This window comes from Berghia stephanieae, unplaced genomic scaffold (genome assembly GCF_034508935.2).
Source record: "Berghia stephanieae isolate SIO BIC M18660-M18661 unplaced genomic scaffold, UCSD_Bste_1.3 scaffold2588, whole genome shotgun sequence".
Classification (NCBI taxonomy): Eukaryota; Metazoa; Mollusca; class Gastropoda; order Nudibranchia; family Aeolidiidae; genus Berghia; species Berghia stephanieae.
Genome location: NW_027623720.1, coordinates 1 through 6,704, shown reverse-complemented (window position 1 = coordinate 6,704; position 6,704 = coordinate 1). Strand labels below are relative to the sequence as shown.

The following is a 6,704-nucleotide window of genomic DNA, read 5'->3' as shown; positions in this document are numbered from 1 at the left end:
GCTACAAAATGCAGTTGGCGAATTGCGCTTCGCAGAGGTCAATGTCAATGAGGTGACCCAAATTAAAAAAAAAAAAAATAAATTTAATGCGCAAAACGAAAACTAGCGCAGCGACCAGATATGTTTAAAATATAGTTGGCGAATTCCGCTTCGCAGAAGCCTATTAAGGGACGCGAAAAAAAAAAAAAGAAAAATTATGAAAAAAAAAAAAGGAAATAAAAAAAAAAAAAAATACAGTTGGCGAATCCGCTTCGCAGAAGCCTATTAAGGGACAAAAATAAAATGCAGTTGGCGAATTCCGCTTCGCAGAAGCCTGTTAAAGGACAAAATAAAATGCAGTTGGCGAATTCCGCTTCGCAGAAGCCTATTAAGGGACTAAATAAAATGCAGTTGGCGAATTCCGCTTCGCAGAAGCCTGTTAAAGGACAAAATAAAATGCAGGTTGGCCGATTCCGCTTCGCAGAAGCCTATTAAGGGACTAAATGAAATGCAGTTGGCGAATTCCGCTTCGCAGAAGCCTATTAAGGGACTAAATGAAATGCAGTTGGCGAATTCCGCTTCTCAGAAGCCTATTAAGGGACAATGGCGAATCCCGCTTCTCAGAAGTCTATTAAGGGACTAAATAAAATGCAGTTGGCGAATTCCGCTTCGCAGAAGCCTATTAAGGGACTGACAGGAAGGAAAAAACAAAATTGAAAAAAAAAAAAAAAAAAAAAAAATGCAGTTGGCGAATTCTACTTCGCAGACAGCAAAGAAGGAAAACTAAAAGTGCCTCTGGACGGATTAGTGCCTCTGGACGGATTAGTGCCTCTGGACGGACTAGTGCCTCTGGACGGATTAGTGCCTCTGGACGGATTAGTGCCTCTGGACAGGTGGAGAGAAAAAAAAATTCTCCAAGTTCTAGGAGATAGAACTTTGAAGAAGAAGTAAAGTAAAGTAAAGTAAATGTATTTATACGTGTTATGACACTCTCGCACCCGCCGCCGCCGCGCGCCGCACCGCCAGCATGCCGAGCCGAGCAGAGCAAGGACTCGAAGGCTGGCCGATCGGGCCGGGCCGTGCCGTGCCGGGTGGAAAGGTGGCCGAGACAAACCCTGCTGGAGGGAAAATCTCAGCGTCGGGGCTTAGTCTCAACGGATCGCCGTACCAGGACAGCTCTAACGCTTACAACACCCCGACGGAATACATGTGGTCCGCACGCGATTTCTTGCCCCTAACGGACGTGGATGATACCGACCCAGCCACGCGCACCACAGATCTAGCGCGCGTGACGAGCGGGCCGGTCACGGCACTAGCCGACGAACCCGAGGGTTGCCGGCTTAATGTTGCCTGCACGCTCAGGGCCCTAGCTAAGCTCACCCTTGCTCACCGGGCGGGGTTCCGACTTAGAGGCGTTCAGTCGTACTCCCACGGACGTAGCCTGGCGCCATCGGCCTGACGACCGGACGCGCGAACCAGAGGTCCGAACTCACCGTTCCTCTCGTACTGAGCAAGATTACCGTGGCAAGGGCGCTTCATCAGTAGGATAAAACTAACCTGTCTCACGACGGTCTAAACCCAGCTCACGTTCCCTGTTGGCGGGTGAACAATCCGACACTTGGCGAATTCTGCTTCGCAATGATAGGAAGAGCCGACATCGAAGGATCAATCAGCGACGTCGCTATGAACGCTTGGCCGCCACAAGCCAGTTATCCCTGTGGTAACTTTTCTGACACCTCTCGCTTGAAACTCCCAACGTCGAAAGGATCGATAGGCCACGCTTTCACGGCCAGTATTCGTACTGAAAATCCTGGTCGAGCAGGCATTTGCCCTTTTGCTCTACGCGAGGTTTCCGTCCTCGCTGAGCCCGCCTTGGGACACCTTCGCTGCGCTTTAGAAGATGTACCGCCCCAGTCAAACTCCCCGTCCGAGGCTGTCCCCGGCAGGGTCGCTGTCGCCGTCGTGACCGCGTCGGGGGGAGTCGGTGGACTCCCCGAGCCCGACGCGACGGCGGCTTGACGTCTGAACCTCGTACGCCTCCTACCTGCAAGAAGGCGCCGAGTCCCCACTCCGTCGGGTAAGTGGAGGTCCCGCGGGGGTAGCGGTATTTCACTGTCGCGCCCGAAGACGCTACCGCCTATGCTACACCCCCACGCTCCTCCACAGAGTCGGACTAGAGTCAAGCTCGACAGGGTCTTCTTTCCCCGCTGATTTCACCAAGCCGTTCCCTTGGCTGTGATTTCGCCGGGGCGTAGATAGGGACAGTGGGAATCTCGTTAATCCGTTCGTGCGCGTCGCTAATTAGACGACGAGGCATTTGGCTACCTTAAGAGAGTCATAGTTACTCCCGCCGTTTACCCGCGCTTATGCGAATCTCTTCACTTTGACATTCTGAGCACTGGGCAGAAATCACGTCCCGTAAACACCTTTTCAGGCTGTCGAGACGCTCTGTTTTAATTAGACAGTCGGATTCCCCTGTCCGTGACAGTTCTGAGACAGCGTGAGTCGGAGGTCGCGTCGGTTGTCCCCCGCGCAGCCAACGCGCCCCGCGAAGGGGCGTCAGCCGAGCGAGGCCGCTCGGCCCGGGGCCCCCACGGGTTTCCGCGCACGTCTCTCCCCCTCGGAGTGTCCCTCAGGGTGCGTGCGGTTCTGCCCGCTTCCTCCCCTAGCCCGACCGTCCCGGCCCTCAGAGCCAATCCTTCTCCCGAAGTTACGGATCCATTTTGCCGACTTCCCTTACCTACATTACTCCGTGGACCAGAGGCTGCTAACCTAGGAGACCTGCTGCGGACATGAGTACGGCCGGGCAGCGAGATTGACGTGCCCTCGACGGGGTTTTCACGGACCGCCGTGAGCGCTCCGGACGCAGCCATGTCTTACGGCGACGCTTTTCGGCCTGGCCAGCCCTTTCTCCGGTCGACCCGATTCCAGGGCGAACCAGACCTTAAAAAGAGACGACGGCTCTCCCCGGTGCCCACGGCAGCGTTCCCCGTTCTGTCGGCGTCGCCGCGGCGCCCCCCACGCCGGAACGTAGTCGCGACGAGGGGGGCCGTTCTCCGCCGCCCGGTTCCGAGCGAACCTTAACTGGATTCCCTTTCGGCGGTCGCAGGGTGACTGACAGGCCAGGCGCGGCGCCCGTTCGGCCGCCCGCCCGGCGCGTGTTTCGTACCCGCTTCAGCAAGGGAGCTAACCCGCCCCTTAGGACCGACTCACCCACGTACATGCACTGTTCCCGCGGAACCATTCCCCACTTCGGCCTTGAAAAGTACTCTCCGTTCAATATTTGCTACTACCACCAAGATCTTCACCCGCGGCGGCTCCGAACGGGATCGCTCCCGGACTTTCACGCCACCGCGGCGCACCTCCTACTCGCCCCGGCCTGCCCGGGGAGGGGAGTCGCACCCCTCCCGCTGGCGGGGCGGCCCGGTGTGGGTCCGACGCTCAGCGCCATCCATTTTCAGGGCGGGTCGGTTCGGCAGGTGAGTTGTTACACACTCCTTGGCGGATTCCGACTTCCGTGGCCACCGCCCTGCTGTCAGTACCGACCCACACCTTTTAGCTTTCCCGTGAGCGTCCTGCGTTGGGCACCACAACCGGGCGTTCGGTTCATCCCGCAGCGCCAGTTCTGCTTACCAAAAATGGCCCACTCGGCACCCGTGATTCTAGGCCAGGCCCCGTGCGAGGCGGGTCTGGCGCCTCACCCGTTGAAAGTTTGAGAGTAGGACGAGGGCGTTTCGCCCCCGATGCCTCCAACCATTCGCTTTACCGAGTGAAAATCGTTCCGTCGGCACCGGCTATCCTGAGGGAAACTTCGGAGGGAACCAGCTACTAGATGGTTCGATTGGTCTTTCGCCCCTACGCCCAAGTCGGGCGGTCGATTTGCACGTCAGAGTCGCTTCGAGCCTCCACCAGAGTTTCCCCCGGCTTCGCTCTGCTCAGGCGTAGATCACCATCTATCGGGTCCCGACGCCTGCACTCATGCTCCGACAGGGCCGTCAACGCGGCGACCGCCGGGCCGGCGGTGCGCTCCGGGGACTCGGTGAGTCGCCCGAGAGATCCCGCCCTCGGCCCGCGAGGGCCTCTCGCTTTCACTTCGCCGTGGGGTTTAGTGGAAACCCTGCGGCTCGCACAGGCGTCGGACTCCTTGGTCCGTGTTTCAAGACGGGTCGGGCAGGTACCGGAATAACGCTGCGCACCTTTCGACGGACCGGAGCCGCCCGCCCGGGAGGCCGAAACCCCCCGGGGCGAACCGCCGCCGTTTGTCCGCGGTCGACCACGGCACCCGAATACGACCGCTCTCGTGCCAACTCGCGCCCACGATCCGCAGGCCGACGACCCGCGTAGGGCGCGCGGACGAGACGGCCCGGTGCCGGTGGCAGCGGAGACCCGCCGTGGTGGGGCACGCGCCCGACCCCCGAACTCGGAAGGCGTCCCCGTCTCCGGGGCGCCTCCGCGGGGGGCACGGGCGACCAGCCGCCACGGCGGGACACGTCGCTCGGCTCAGCCAGTTTACCCCTTGCGGTTTCACGCGCTTTGCACCCTCTCTTCAGAGTTCTTTTCAACTTTCCCTCACAGTACTTGTTCGCTATCGGACTCGCGCAGGTACTTAGCCTTAGGTGGAGTTTACCACCCGCTTCGGGCTGCACTGCCAAGCAACCCGACTCCGGGTCGAGGTCGGCGGAAGGGAGCGCCGCCGGCAAGGGCCTGGCACCCGCTCTGGGCAAGCCACGCTCGAGAAGACTCGCGCGGCGCTCCCGATCCCGCTCGACACCGACCCGAACGCTACAGCTCCCCGCGGGCACGGGCCCAGGGGGTTTCAGCGCTGGGCTCTTCCCGCTTCACTCGCCGTTACTGGGGAGTCCCCGTTGGTTTCTTTTCCTCCGCTTACTGAAATGCTTTAGTTCGGCGGGTACCCTCGTCCGATATGAGGTCGGCAGATCGCCCCATCCGTCGGGTTCGCCGCGCGTCGTTATACTTACTTCCCCGCATACCCCCACGAAGCCCTCGCTCGCGTGTACATCGAGCAGGCCCGAGGATTGAGGAAGAAGCAGCCGATCGCGTGCGTGCTTCCCCGTCTTCGGTGCGCGTCTTATTCGTCGTCCCCGCCCATACCCAGAGGCCGGGTGGGGACGACGTCTCCCGTGGTCAGACGGGAGCCCTCGATCTACGGCCGCCAGTCGGGACGAGACCCGACCGGTACGGCACGTCGCGCCGCTCAGTCCCCCCGAGAAGACCGGTTGCGGCGACGTCGTAGGGCCGACCCTCATACGGACGTGGCCGGTGACTTACGCCCACGGCCGCAATTTGCGTTCAAGACGTCGATGTTCAATGAGGCAGCTGCAGTTCACACGACTCAATACGGCTGGCCGCACTCTTCATCGACGCGCGAGCCGAGTGATCCACCGCCAAAGGTTGTATTTATTTTCTCTCGCTTAAGGGCCAAACGACGACAAAGGGTGGGGGGGGCAAGCGTTGCGCGCGCGGTTACTCGCGGCGCAACGCCGCCGCCCCGTTTATCGGCCTGGACCGCTCCCCGGCCAGGGAGCAGCCCGGCCTCACCGGACAGTGTTTTTTTAACCCTTCACCCGTCGGGCGGGCTGGGGGCAAAACGAAATCGGACGTGATCCTACCGAAGGTTCACCTACGGTAACCTTGTTACGACTTTTACCCTCTCGGGCAGCGCAGTTCGGGCGACATCGCGACGACTGCGATTTCAGGAGCCGAAGCTCCGTCTCGCCGGCCACTCCGGGGCCCTGGCTGCGCCGTCCACCGAAGGTAGCGACGGGCGGTGTGTACAAAGGGCAGGGACGTAGTCGGCACGGGATGCTGACCCGTGACTACGTGGCATTCCGAGTTCACGGCCCAACTCGCAGGAAGACCGACCCCGGACATGAAGACTCCTACGCTCACGGTCTACACCGCGCCGGCTGGCGCCACCACTGTAGCACACGTGCAGCCCAGGACGTCTAAGGGCATCACAGACCTGTTATGGCTCCATCTCGTACGCACTGCTCGAGGTCAATCCCTGCAGGACGCGGCCTGCGCGACGGCGGTCCGGGGCACCGCCTCTCCCTGAGTGGGAAGACCGACGCCCGACCCGAGAGCCGAAACGGCCGACCCAACCCGTGAGACGGACCCCTCTTGACCGCCGTTTGTTATCCGCCAGGGCAGAGTCTCGCCCGTTATCGGAATGAACCAGACGGATCGCTCCACGGGCTAGCAACGGCCATGCACCACCACCCACCGAATCATGAAAGAGCCTCAGTCTGTCAATCCACGCGGTGTCCGGACCTGGTAAGCTTCCCCGTGTTGAGTCAAATTGAGCCGCAGGCTCCACTCCTGGTGGTGCCCTTCCGTCAATTCCTTTAAGTTTCAGCCTTGCGACCGTACTCCCCCCCGGAGCCCAGGCACTCTGATTTCTCCGGGGCCTCGCGAGGCTTCCCCACAGGGGACGTCCCCGCGTAACCGGTCGGCATGGTTTACTGTCGGAACTACCGCGGTACCTGATCGCGTTCGTTCCTCCGACTTTCGTTCATGATCAACGAAGGCGCTCTTGGCCGGTGCCTTCGCTCTTGTTCGTCCCACCGCGATCGTCGGATTCCACCCCTCCCGCGGTAGTACGCCGCCCCCCGGCCGTCTCTATAGACCTCGCCCACCGCCCCCACGGAGACCGTCCCGTGGTTACATTGCGGGCGGTGGCGTCATCACATCGTTCCGAGCAAAGC

The 6,704-nt window shown here is 60.5% G+C and overlaps 2 non-coding genes and 1 pseudogene across 2 annotated transcripts; all 3 read right to left on the bottom strand.

Moving 5' to 3' along the window:
* Positions 1 to 1,104: 1,104 nt before the first annotated feature.
* Positions 1,105 to 4,912, bottom strand: LOC144961482 (large subunit ribosomal RNA). The gene has a single exon (XR_013643173.1). It is a non-coding gene; the product is annotated as a large subunit ribosomal RNA (ribosomal RNA).
* Positions 4,913 to 5,236: 324 nt separating this feature from the next.
* Positions 5,237 to 5,393, bottom strand: LOC144961480 (5.8S ribosomal RNA). Its single transcript, XR_013643172.1, has one exon. It is a non-coding gene; the product is annotated as a 5.8S ribosomal RNA (ribosomal RNA).
* Positions 5,394 to 5,597: 204 nt separating this feature from the next.
* LOC144961481 (small subunit ribosomal RNA) lies at positions 5,598 to 6,704 on the bottom strand (annotated as a pseudogene; the record flags this gene model as incomplete).